This window comes from Medicago sativa, chromosome 5 (assembly GCF_051527215.1).
Source record: "Medicago sativa cultivar Bolivia chromosome 5, Bolivia_mono, whole genome shotgun sequence".
NCBI classification, from domain to species: domain Eukaryota; kingdom Viridiplantae; phylum Streptophyta; class Magnoliopsida; order Fabales; family Fabaceae; genus Medicago; species Medicago sativa.
In genome coordinates, this window is record NC_140753.1 from 64,596,855 (window position 1) to 64,611,666 (window position 14,812).

The 14,812-nt window shown below is 31.5% G+C and overlaps 1 pseudogene; it reads left to right on the forward strand.

Annotated features, from left to right (window-relative positions):
* Positions 1–2,713, forward strand: part of LOC146924006 (protein neprosin-like) — a 41,341-nt pseudogene extending 38,628 nt beyond the window's left edge.
* The last annotated feature ends 12,099 nt before the right edge of the window (positions 2,714–14,812 follow it).

Consider the following 14,812-nt stretch of genomic DNA (forward strand, 5'->3'; position numbering starts at 1 on the left):
CGATTTTCTTTCTGTGATCGCGTCCTACGCTTGAATTGCAGAAAGAAACTTACGGTTCAGTGATGAAGGTTCTCAGAGAGAATCACTGAGAACCGAAGTGAATTTCTCCAAGAATCTGTTGAATTCGTCGTGTCTGAGTACTTCAGTGCTTCTGTGATCTTGAATTCAGTGTGAATTGATGGATTTAGGTGTGAATTTGATGATTTTTGTTGGATTTGTGTATCTGGAAAACGGTTAGGGTTTGAATATTCTTCAAACCTTCATCGTGTTCTTGATATTCTTCTGGTTTTTGATTCTTTGATTTGGGAGAGAGAAATGTGGATGTGTTTGTGAGTTGGCTCTGTGTGATTGATCCTCCTGACACTTGTGCAGTGAAGATGCCCTTTTATAAGCTGCCATGTGGCCTTCTGGGCCAATAATGAGCTGACACGTAGACTGGACTTTGGACTGAATTCTGGACTTATTGCCTTGAGGGACTGCTCTGCAATTTTTGGAACTTAAGGGACCATCCTGCAAAATAAAAAAACTAAAAGTAAAATTGGACAAAACATGGACTATTCTGCAATTGACTAAAAAACAAAAAGTTTGACCCAGGGACTAAAATGCAAATTAGAAAAGTTTTAAAGAAAGAAAAAAAAGAAAAAGGACTAAAGTGCAAAAACTTAAAAAATTGAATTTTAAAAAATGTAATTTGGAATAAACGTAAAGTGAAACCAATAAAAAACACAAAATGGACTAAAACGAACCAATTACCTAAATGAGGTACTTTAAAGTAACCTCTCTCTGTCGAATTTTGTGTGAAAAGACCAAAATGCCCCTAGGGACTAAAACGACTCAAAATGACTCAGATGCAATTTTAAAATGGACTTTACCATGAAATTAAGGCAAGAGTTTATTTAAACCAATTGAAGGGTCTCAGAGACAATTTTTAGAATTCAAACAGAGTTTTAACACATGAAAAGACTAAAATGCCCCCTAGGGGCTAAACTGACTCAAAATGACTTCAAATGTAATTTTTAAAATGGATTTTAACGTGGAATTGAAACAAAGACTTATTCAAACTAGTTGAAAGGACTCAAACAATTTTTCAAAGATTGAAAGAAATTTTAACATAGGAAATGACTAAAATGCCCTTTTTCATGAATTTTGCAAGTAATATTGAAATAAAATGCAGAGAAAGATGTGATTGATCAGAGACAGTTCAAATGACTTGAAATGCAAGAAAAGGAGAATGAAGCTAGTATTTTTAGGTCCAAAATTAGGGTATAACAGGCGATCAAAACTATTTTGCCAAGAAGGGCGATTAAAACTATTTTGCAAATTAGGGCGATCAAAACTATTTTGTCAAGAAGGGCGATCAAAACTATTTTGCCAAGAAGGGCGATCAAAATTATTTTGCCAAGAAGGGCGATTTATTATTGTGCCAATTAGGGCGATATCCGGATCATGGTCTAGTTGCAACCTATTTATCATTTTGCATAAAATTTATATTGTTATTTATTTTATTTGTATTTGATTTTTGACTTTTATGTGGTGAGTATTTTATTGTTCTTCTTATCTTGTGCCTTTATGTCTTTATGATTGTATTTTTGTGGTTTAGGAATACTGACCCCTTACAACCAACATTTTAGGTATTGATGATTTTGAAGATTTGAAGAAGATGTTAAGCTTGTACGCACGCGGGGATTAAATTTGGGTTTTTCATAAATTGTTTTTTAAAACATTTTTGAGGTTTATTTTAGTTTCCTCATTAACTCCTTAGAAATGAGGATGTGGATTCTCTTTATTAGATAATACTCAATTTTAATGAATAATTTCTAATATTTTATTTTACCAATCACCTCCTAGATATCTTGTCTATTAATTTTCTTTATTAGTTTATTTTTTTTAAAGCAAATATACTCATATTTTCTAAAGAATAAATAATATTAAGTAATGTCTTGGATTAAAATCCGGGGCGTTACAAATTTTGTCGATTTATAGTTTGTTTTATAAAAAAAAAATATAGTTTTCACACTCAAATGCTATTTATGTTTGATTTGTTAATTTAATTTTAGGTGGCTCCACCATTATACAATGATAATGCAACTCATTTGTATGTAGTTTGGACGGTAGGGATTTTTTTTGACCTTTTTATTTCTTCATGTTTTCGTTCAATCTTTTTCATTCAAGGTTATACAAATACAAAATTCATTTATTCAAGATATAATGTGATGATGAAAAATTACAGACAGATAATTTCCAGAAGACCGGGTGCTACAACTTACAATGTTCAGGTTTTGTTCAAACCAGCAAAAATCTCTACCTTGGAGGAGGATTTGGCAAAACATCTATCCGTGGTGGAGATATTATTGAAATCAAATTATCTATTATTCAGGTCTTTTTTATACATAAATTTTCTACAATAATAAAAATATATGATACTTATTTATTAAATCCAAAATTTTCATTTGTAATGTGTGAAGATCAAGAAAAGTATATTCACTAGTATAGTTTGTTGATGTATCCAGGATCCTGAAACAAAAAATTGGTGGCTATATAATGAAATGGAGACTCTTGGATATTTTCCAGCATCCTTATTTCCCAAGTTGACCTTTGCCGATCAAGTAGGGTGGGTAGAACAACAACTCCGAGGGGTTCTCCTAGTCCACCAATGGGTTCTGGATATTTTCCAGATAATATATTTGGCAAATACCTCCGAGGGCTTAGGTAAAATCTTATCACCAAAGTTATCACCAATTAGGGCTCCGAGGTATATACTTATTTAAATAACAAGTGTGTTACGACCAAAATTTTTGAGGGTTGTTTGAAAATAACTTAAGTCACTACTAAAGTTTATTTAAAAAGGGAAAGATGTTGAAAGAACGTTAAAGACACAATTATTTGAAACTATATTATGCGTTCATGCGTCGTTATGCAAAAAAGAAGGTATATATAAGAACTTTACAACATCTATAAACACAGTTACATCTACTTAATTGTGCAAGATTATGTTAACTTTGTGTTATTTTTGTTTTCTTTTATTAAAATAATCATCAATAATAAGACTAAAAAATCAACATTTTTCACTTGACAAGAGTGTTCCCTTTGTCCTACCTGTCTCCGAGGACAATGAAGAAATGAAACTCCATAGTTTTTGGATAAAAATTGTTTGATGGTTCAGTATTGCTATATGGTGCGAAGGTTTTTTTCGCACATATCACACGAACTGAGCTTAACGTGCAAACCGGTTACATAATACTCACTTGTAAATTAATTAATTAATTAAAATAGTCAAAGTTATCCAATAATGGGATAACTGGTTAAGTCTCATTTCTCAATAATACGTCTTTGCATGGCTGCCACCATTGCTGCCATTGAAGTTTGAAATAATCTTGCATGTATATAGTCTCATTTATCTAAAATGCTTGTGATTACTATAAATCAAGAGCCAAGAATCTAGATTTTGGTTTTATTGTGGATAAAGTAAAGAACAAATTGAAAGGATAGAAACAAAAAAAATTATCCTTTGCAGGAAGACAAATTCTTATTAATGTAGTAGCCCAAGCCATTCCGATGTACTCTGAGTTGTGTCATGCTCCCCTAAGATATTTGTGAAAAATTTGAAAAAGCTAGATATAGCTTTTGGTGAGGAAGCAAGGAGGGACAGTCAAAAGTTCATTGGATTAAGAAGGATATACTGCAAGAGACAAATAATAACTTAAAACTCCCTAGCTTCAAAGTAAAATAAATAAATAAATTTCTCTTTGAACTTTCAACATAATAAATCGCTCTTGTTTTACATCAAAATATAAAATTCTTAAGAGCAAGGCTCTTGGCCGTTCACTACCCAAAGACATATCCTAGTTGGTGATAACTTTGGACGCTTAGGTAAAATCTCGTCAAGTCGCAACAAAGGTCCACATACCTCGGAGCCTCAATCTATAAGTCATGATCATTATCTGTTTTCAATTACGGAAAAATGGCCAACTCCCAAACAACAACAAATATAAAAGTTATACATATATTTAACATGTATTTCAAGGCATGAAAGTAGTACAAATATTAATATAAAGTACACAAAATGTCAACAAATTTTTTGCTATTTGTTGCTTCACATTTGTATATTATTAAGATTAAAATTAAGATTAAGATTAAGATTAAGATTAAGATTAAGATGCAACGAGACTTGAAAAAATAATATCCCCGAATTATTTACCATGGCACAAAACAAACCTTGCATCCATTAGAATTAATTAATTTTTTTTTGAAGAAATCCATTAGAATTAATAAATAAAGACTCATGATATAAGTAGAAAGGTATTTAACTGAATTTTAATAAATAAATGTATCAACCAATTTTTTGAGCTCTGTATAGGTGGTTCTCAAAGAATTTTTACTCGCCGTGGGACCCTCTATATAGTGAAGGAGGATAATTTTCAAAGAAAGGTACTATTGGGCATAGTACTCATGAGGTATACTTATAGTTAGTTATAAATGTTATGTTGATTGATATATTATGTAATAAAATAAAATGATTTTTTATCTGCAAAAGCAAGTTTGGGTTCAGAAATCATCTTCAGGCTCTTAAAATACTTGTGTTAAGTTGTTATTTGTCTGCATCTAATTCTATTGTCTTTTGTCTCTTCAAACAATTTTGCGAGCGATAAATCATGTGTAAAACATCCAAATGTTTGTTTATTTAGACCTTTTGATGTCATGATAATCAAGATTAAAAAACTAAATTATGTCTATGAAAAATATTTGAGCACACATGCATAAATTAGAAAAATTTAGAGATAAAAGAATTAAATGATGTGGTTAAATTATCCTTTTCAATTTTTTTATTTATGTGAACCCAAATTTTTTTTATTTATGGTTGTGACCAAACAATACTTACTCTTATATATATGATTGTGTCTCGACTATTAAAGTAATCGAATATTAATTAATCAAACATTGATTAAGACAACAAATAATAGTTATCCTATTACGCCTTTTATCAAGACCACTGGATGAATACATAAAAAAGTACTAGTACAAAGTTACAAATAATACCCTTTAAAAACGAAATTTTTGTTTACAAATAATCTCGATTGGATCAACAATTTCAATTCAAAAATATACTATATTTATTACTTATTGGCTTGGTCCATCTACCCGAACACAACATTTTTTTTTAGGAACGACATATTTTTATTTACAAATTATTTATGTCAAATATTTGAGTTTTTTTAAAGGAGATAGTTTTCTGTAAAAATAGAGATAGAGGGTGTAGTTTGGTAAAATTGTTGTTAATCTCATCAAACTAATAGAGATAGAGGGTGTAGTTTGGTAAAATTGTTGTTAATCTCATCAAACTATTTTCATAATTTTATGAAGAAAATGTCACCCAGATTCAATGTGAAAAAGAGAGAGTACGGTGACTTTACATTAATAGGCATTAATGGATCAGCACCCATCCACAAATAAATGAAAAAATTAATGGGATAGTTCACTCATAAAATGATATAGGGTAGATCACTTTAATACAAGGGTAGGTTTGTTATAAGTATACTAAATTTTATTTTCGTGTATAAAATATGTATGGGAATAGAAAAATTTTCCAAAATAAAAATGTAGGAATAAAGTTTCAATGAAGATGAGAATAAATTCATGTATAATTATCTATTATAATCCCTATTTTTAAGGTTCCTTGAAATATTATAATGCTAATCAAACATTTTTTTTCTAAATACCTTAGAATAAAATTTACATTTGCATATTATAATATTTGATTAACATTATAATATTTGATCCCCGAAAGCTTAGTTCAATTGGTAGGGATATTTGTATATTATATGCAGGGACAAAAAAAATTTACATTGTATATTCCAAGGAATGTTATTCCTAGGAATAAATTTGGTAAACCTGAAACGAACACACCCTAAAATGTTTATTTTATGGTTAAAACATGTGTTTTTTACCTATACCTTTTAATCTCTTCGCCGGATCAAAATAATTGTCTACATTAAAGGGTGGCAATCTAAGAAAATAAAGAACATAATGTTAAGTTTGTAAGGCCTTAGCTTTTCTTGTTTTTGACTTGACTCGCAATTCCTTGCTTATGGTTTCTTGTTACCCTAAAGTTTATAATATTTGTTTTTGTTAACGAAATCTATCTCAATTTACCCAAAAAAAAAATGGCTTAAGATTTCAAACATACACATGATTTCAATTAAATTATTTAAAATTTTCAATGCATTCACTAAAAATTGAAAATGGAAGTGATTTGAAATCCACATGGACTATTACATTATGATTCAACGTTGCACGCCATCATAGACAAGGTATGAAGTTAACATAGGATAAAATTGACTGATGCATATTAAATTTAAGGATTAAAATTAAACGACTGTTATAAAATCAAGGATCAAATTTCCCAAATACTCAATAAAATAAAACTATCTCTACGACTTGAGGATGGTTTCCCTCTCCATCATACCAAGGTATTCAATCTATACACAATTTTGGTTCACGAGCACAGTATACATACTTTGTCTTATATATATATATATAAAAGCATACATACTTTTTTTAGATAAGGAGAAAGTAGATGAGTTTTAACATATACATGTGTTACTTCCTTATTTTTGAAAAAAAATAGATTTTAAAAAAAGCTAATTCTAATAGTTTTTCATTTTAAGGTCAAAATAGATTATTTTTGATAAAAAAATCCTAAACAAACACTTAAAAATGAAAAAAGTGATTTTTTTTTTAAGAAAAAACAAGTTTTTTTTTTTTTTTGAAAAAAAATCTAAAACAAACGGAGCCTATTTATCTTACTTGTGCAGTTAAAAAATGGCAACGGTTATCTATTGTGTTTTGATTATCCTTCCTTGAGAAGAATGTGACAAAGTTTTGATACTTAATATATTCCCTTTTTTTTTTTGAAGGAAAATATATTCCCTTTTTGTCAACTATTAAAATTGAGGCGAAACATTGCACTGATGGAAATGAAACTTGGGCAAAGCAAAAGGCAACTACGGTCAGAAACAAAAATTTGTCTAATAATAGAATGGAGTATAAACCCACGTAAAGTAAAAAAGGAGGAATATGACTTAATTCCAACATTTAAAATACGGTTGTGCTATATGGTGCGAACGTATTTCGCAAAAAACACGCGAACCAGGAGTTAATGTGCAAAACCATACTTCCTTAAAAAAGACCAATTTTTTCCGTACTTCCTTAAAATAAACCAATTATTTTTTGCTTAATTACAAAGTAATTTAAAAAAAAATAAAATCAAAGTGGTGAAAATAGTATTCCCACCTTAACCTTAGGCAAATTGAATTGCATCTATATATTTGCTTCTATCTTGAAGTGTACTCCCTCCCTCCGTCCTAAAATGTAAGCAAAAAAAATTCATTTTCTTTGTCACAAAATGTAATCAAAAAGAGTAATGATATTTGAACAGCCATTTCATACAACTTTTGGTGACAACTTTTTTTTCTCTCTTTTCATTGGTTAAAAACAATGGAGAGAGAAAAAGGAAGAGAGAGAATAAGAGGATAATGTGAGTATGAGAGAGAAAGTTGTCAAAAAGTTGTCACAAAGTGGTTGTACAAATATCATTTCTCAAGCAAAAAAGACAAAGTTTTATCTTATTTAATCTTGTTTTAAAAAAAAATCATCTTTCCTAAGAAAAACTTTTGTTTATTCTCATGAAATTAAATGCAAATTACATTTAATTTTCTCCCTCTTCCATTTTCTCCATAACCAATAGTCAATGAAAATTGTTTTTACATCTTCCTATAAAATTTATTCCAAAGAAAACACAAAAAATTATACTCCAAATTCTTACTATGTTTTAGTTTTCTTAATAAGTGTGATTTGATTTTTTTTTCCTTACAATTTGGGACGGAGAGAGTATCTATTATTTGCTTTATTAATCAATAAATTAAGTACTCTCTCCGTTTCACAATACTTGTCCATTTTAGAGAATAATTTTGTTTCATTTTACTTGTCACTTTCAAGTTTCAATGCAACATTAATTATTGATTTAACAATAATACCCTTACCTATTTATTGTAGAGAGAGAAATAATAGAATGAAATAATAAATGAGTAAGGGTATTATAGAAAAAACCCAAAGAATTTTATCAAAAATGACAACATTTATTTGATTCCTTGGTATATGTAATTTCTTCAAAATGGACAAGTATTGTGAAACGGAGGGAGTATGAGTTTAATGGTGGTAGACTGACGGTCCAAAACAATTTTGCATACACAACCAATCAAAACATTATGAATTATCACGTTTGACTCACGTAAATTAAAAACATTGATTGAGGAGGCGATGCTAAATATTTTGATTGATTGTGTGTGCAAAATTGTTTTGGACCGTAAACCTACCATCATTAAACTCGTTAATTATCACTATATTAAAAAAATAAAATTATCAGATTTTATATTGTGTCGGTGTATATCTATTTTACACATAAATCAATTTTTTTGTGCATGAGTAAAATTATTTTATACATGTATCAAATGATGATGTGTAAAATAATTTTATGCATTATGTTAGATAATGTTTTGTGGGTTTGATTAAAAAAAGTTAATTTTTGTGGGATAGAATGTTCTTTTGACCGATTATATTTCAACATTGGAATTTAATAGTAATGTATTGATGGATAGCCAAATTATCTTGTGGGGTCATCAAGGCGTAGAACCTAGTATTTTGAACCTGCCAAGTCATTCGCTCAACTCCGACGAATTTTACTCTCGCACCAAATCGCATTTTCCATAGAAAAAACCCAAAGAATTTTATCAAAAATGACAACATTTATTTGATTCCTTGGTATATGTAATTTCTTCAAAATGGACAAGTATTGTGAAACGGAGGGAGTATGAGTTTAATGGTGGTAGACTGACGGTCCAAAACAATTTTGCATACACAACCAATCAAAACATTATGAATTATCACGTTTGACTCACGTAAATTAAAAACATTGATTGAGGAGGCGATGCTAAATATTTTGATTGATTGTGTGTGCAAAATTGTTTTGGACCGTAAACCTACCATCATTAAACTCGTTAATTATCACTATATTAAAAAAATAAAATTATCAGATTTTATATTGTGTCGGTGTATATCTATTTTACACATAAATCAATTTTTTTGTGCATGAGTAAAATTATTTTATACATGTATCAAATGATGATGTGTAAAATAATTTTATGCATTATGTTAGATAATGTTTTGTGGGTTTGATTAAAAAAAGTTAATTTTTGTGGGATAGAATGTTCTTTTGACCGATTATATTTCAACATTGGAATTTAATAGTAATGTATTGATGGATAGCCAAATTATCTTGTGGGGTCATCAAGGCGTAGAACCTAGTATTTTGAACCTGCCAAGTCATTCGCTCAACTCCGACGAATTTTACTCTCGCACCAAATCGCATTTTCCTTTAAGAGGGTGCATGGTAGTTGAATATATTAATTAAATAATCTTCTTATAAACATAAATGAAGTCTCACATGCATGTGGTGAATAAGAGACAGATGAAAGCATAATACTCACAAACCTCCGTCGACCCTCAATCTGCCGTCCCTAAAACCGCCGTCCATCATGGCTTCTCCACCGCCTAACGAACCACATTATCACATTTACCACTACGATAATCCGGACTTCAACTCACCACCCCACCATGCCAGTTCTCACAAATGGATCATCCCCGTCGTGATAGCCGCCACCATTCTTCTTCTGGTGGCCACCATCATCTTTGTACTTCTGTTCATGCGCCACCGCCGCCTCCGCAAACAACCAGAATCATCCACACCCGCCTACTAGGGTGCTCTCTCTTCGTCCCCTCCCCTCCGCTCCTCCGCTCCCACGGTGAGGTACTGTTATCTTTCCTTGTTTAATTTTTGTAATAGAGTCATTTCCGAATATTGTATTTGTAGCTAGGTTCTTTCTATCTTAATTGAGTTCACGTGTGCTAAGATTGTATATGTCCTTTAATTCTTTGGTGAAACAGATACAAGGCATGAGAGAGAGAGAGAGAGAGAGAGAGAGAGAGAGAGAGAGAGAGAGAGAGAGAGAGAGAGAGAGAGAGAGAGAGAGAGAGAGAGAGAGAGAGAGAGAAGTTTGAAATTTTACAAGGGATGCAGAAAATAAATACACGTATGTAGTTTATTTGAATAGCCTCATTATAAAAATGTATTGATAAATAGCCATGAGCTTGTGTGGAAGCATTTATATCATGCAAATTTATAATTCCTTTACTCTCTATGCTATGCTATATGTTTTTTAATTGTTCGTTCGAGATCAGCTTAGCTTCTGTCTGTTGCTGCAACTTATTTAAGGATGGATAAAATAAATATTTTGGTGTATGATCATTCCCTTTTAAGTTTTAACTTTCTTAATTGTGCCGAACCTTTGGTTAATTAGTAAGTTACAAATGATTCAAACTATTATTCAATTTATAAAAATTTTAATTTTACGAAAATTAGATATTTTTTATTTTTAATATAAAATTTAGGCTAATTTTGTCAACGTGGTTGAAATTTTAATAGTTCATATTTCCTTCTTTTCAAATTTCCCATTTTGCGTGGGGTGGGGGTAAAAACTGGTATGGAAGAAATTTTGTTCCACTCCCCTTTTTCTCTTATGCGGTTTTATTGCTCTCAACTGTCTGATTTGGACAAGTGGTCGAAATCATTTAATTGAGTTAAGATTAATGATGTGTAATCTGAACCGTCTTCTCTCCGGATGGAGTGCTCTCCTCCATGCATTGTTTGTGAAGAAGAGGAGGAAGATACGTTACACTTATTTGGCGTGATTATCTTTTAGGCTTAATTGCAGTTTTAGCCCCCTAACTTTTCCAAAGTTGCGATTTTGGCCCCCTAAGAAAAAAACTACAAAACCGCCCCCTATGTTTTGCAACTGTGGCAGTTTTGGCCCCCAAGGCCAATTTTGACTCGGTATACGCTGACATGGCACCCTAAGTGAGGTGCCACGTGTCATTTTATTTATTTATTTTTGCCTTGGGGGGCCAAAACTGCTATATTTGCAAAACTTAGGGGGCGGTTTTTGTAGTTTTTTTCTTAGGGGGCCAAAATCGCAACTTTGAAAAAGTTAGGGGGCTAGAACTGCAATTAAACCTAAAAGATAATCACACCAATTAAGTGTAACGTATCTTCCTCCTCTTCTTCACAAACAATGCATGGAGGAGAACACTCCACAGTCCACACCATGATTATGCGGTCACATGTTATGAGGCAAGACACTTTGCAACACTGCCAAATAAAATTCTTCTCTTTAGGTGGAGCTTTAGTACACCAAATACAATCTCAATCATCTTCGACTTTCAAATGATTAATATTTATAATTTCATTGATACATAAATTATAAGCAGTGGCAGAGCCAGGACCCTGGGGTAGGGGGTTCGAGCTTTCAACTTCATTAGAGATACCAAAATTTTGTGCAATTATTTTGTCTTTTAATTATCATTTATTTATACTACTAAATTTATAAATTTCGTCATTTTTTCCAATCAAATATCTAATTTTTTTGCATAAATGTTTAATTTTATTTATATTTTCCATATTTTTGTACAAATTAAAAATTTCAAAATCTATTAAATGAAAGTTAGAAATTGTGTAGATTATAAATTTATAATTTTAAAGCATAATAATTTGGTGTATAACTTTTTGTGTTCTTGAAATAAGTTTCACGGGAAGAAGTAAACATAATTTGCATAGGTTATTGGTTACGGAGAAAATGGGAGAGAGAGAGTAAATTGAGTACACCTAGCATTTGAGTTCATGAGAATAAGTAAGTTTTTTTTTTTGTTTGGAAAAGATGACTTTTGAAACCAACATAATTAAATAGGATAAAAATTTGTCTTTTTTATTTATAATTTGGGACAAAGAAAGTGAACTTTTTCTTGTTAAAATTTAGGATGGTGGGAGTATTAAGCTATGAAAGAATATAAAATATTAAGTAATATATATTACTTAAAAAGGAATTCAATTATTACAATTACTAATAAGAAAATATTACTAAGAATAACAAAATCAAAGAAAACAAATGTGATAGGAAAAACCAAATAGAATTTATCGAAAAGCAAGTCAATTATCCCTCGTTGAGCCAAAAACTGTTGTGCTAACATAAAAGTGAGACTTGTGTCATTTATAGGGTGAGGGAAACTTGGGTTATTACTTATTAGTGCAAAATCTTTGGGTCAGGTGGTGCAATGTTAAAATATCAGTAGGTTCAAGTAGCATGAAAACAGTGCCATCATGTGCAAAATTTAAAAGCCCAGGGGATGCAGCTGCATCCCCTCATTTATACATGGCTCCGCCAATGATTATAAGCACATCGCGATGTGTACTTCCCGGGCTTCTATACTCTCCAAATCAACCTGTCTTGCACAGCATACCTATACATAAAGGTGATAGGTATTCAAAGCCTTTGCACGGTGAGTACCAAAGTCTGCAACCTTCATGTTTGCTAGCCATCCATGCATATCATTTGAAGAGAGCAAGTCAAAAGGTTTTAGGTCAGCTTTAGAAATTTAAATGCAAAGTCAAAATGTTACATAAATGGTAATTTGGTGTGTCAATAAAAGAAAGTAATTTGGTAAATTCTTCGTGGCCCAATGAAACATAGACATGTGACATTTTTTTGTCTTTTAGTACACAAAGACTTCTTCAAAGTGTGCCACTATCTTCTTTTACACACACACACATTGAATGAATTTTAACCATACCTAAAGTGTATCTTTCACACAAACATGGATTTTGATATCTCAATGAGACTATGAGACCCCTAACCTGGATTAAAAAAAGAAGTTTGACATGATAGGCTTGTACCAAAGAAATGTTACGTCAAGAAGGGGGGCATGATTAAGGGGTTCATAAGGGACTAAGTAAATGAAGCGTAGTGGTTTTTAACTTATTTTACAGCTCTAATTAAGTAGAAACGTTCATTATAATGAGTGACACATATGAATATCAATGACATGGCGTAAATGGTATCACATGGTAAAAAAAACTATGAGATGTCAACTAATATATTTGAGGGTATGCTTTAATATGGATATCTTGGTGAGTGTGGAGAGCCGTCCGAAACGAGTTAGGAGTTGTTGTGGTGGTAAGGATGGAAAGACACCACAATTGGGGTGGATTTCCAATTGATGAGTCGAAGATACGCTACAATTGGCTTTGGAGGTTGTGGTTGATAAGTCGAGGATTAGCGCCACGGGCACAACGATAAATTAAAATGACGAAATAAAAACATAAAACTATAACAATTCAAAAGGATCTGACTGGAGGGAGTTTAATTCTCTCGTGCCACTAAGCTTGAAAGTGATAGATCCATTGATGCTTCATGTTTACGTAAACGTTTGGAATAGAGTTGAAAATGGACAATGAATGTCATCAAGAATGATCATGTGTTTGGTGGACTTCATCTCCTTTCTATTTGATTTGATTGGTCTTAAAATTATTTCTTTGAGCTACCACATTAGAATTTTAATTAATGTGAACTTCATTCAAGTGACTTTCTAATTGCTATGGGCTACTTGTTGTAAATTTTGAAGATATTTTAAAAGTTTAATTTGTTTTCTTTAAATGAGAAATATGAAAAATATTTTATCAGAGAAATATTTATTTTATTATTAAATAGGAGTCACTACTTTTGATATGAGTCACATTTTGCTAACTAAAATCCCTTGAATATCTCCATGACTCATGCTTATTAAGAGATACTCATTTTTATTCCTTTTGACCACATGTTCCTAATGTTATTATTAGTCAAAGTTAGTGCCTTTATCTCTAAGACTCTAACGGTTCTTCGTTAGCCTATAATAATGGCCATTGATTGCTATGCAAATGGGTATGTATGGAACAAACCACAAAACAGTACATAAAAAATATCAAGCCACATCTAGTATACACACGTACATACTTTCTCACATGATTAGTTCAATGTTGTTGGGTTGAAAATCATTCTACTTTGGTCTGTGCTTTTGGACTATAGTGCTCGAAAGAGCGATGGCTTCTCGATATGGGTCTGATTCAGATTGATTTTGTGGTTGTTAACTACTTAACTTGCAATGTGTTTTCGTAGTAACTGGTGGTACGTTGAGCTGTTCCGTGTTGGCGGGTAAGTTTCATCTATCAGTTTTGATACGGAGAAACCATCATTCCACTGATACAGAGAAAAACAATCATACACCACTTTCTTTGCAATTTGATTTTGTGCCCCGAGTTGGGATCGTTGAATTGTACCCATGGTGGATGAGTATGTTAGCTTCATAATTTGTTTCTTCGTTTAAGTTTATTTTGTTACCCTTTAGGGTTGGTCCGAAAAAGTGTAGCTTGATAATGGTTATCTTGCCCTTTAAGGGATGTTTATTACACTTTTGTATGTTCTCACTAGGTCAGGTGTACGCCCCGCCCCCCAGTCTTTTGTACTTTTATTTTATTTTATATATTTGTATTTTGCTTAAAAAAATATGAATATGTATATATAGGTTGCAGAAGTCGCTCTCCAAAAAGCACCTAAAGATGTTTCTTATTACGGAGTTGGTGGAACAACTAGCGTTTATGCTTTAAACGTTCAGAAGGATCAATCAATTACATCTATGATGTGGGTTCGAAATGTAGATGGAGATAGCACAAATGTAATTGCCATTGGGTGGCATGTGAGTTTCATTTTGTTGATTTATAGTATAGTTTGTTTTATAAAAAACTAGACTCTCGCCCCGTGCTATCGCCCGGGACTATTGAGTATGCAATAATGATAGCAATCAAGTAATGAATAAAGACTTAAAAAATACAATT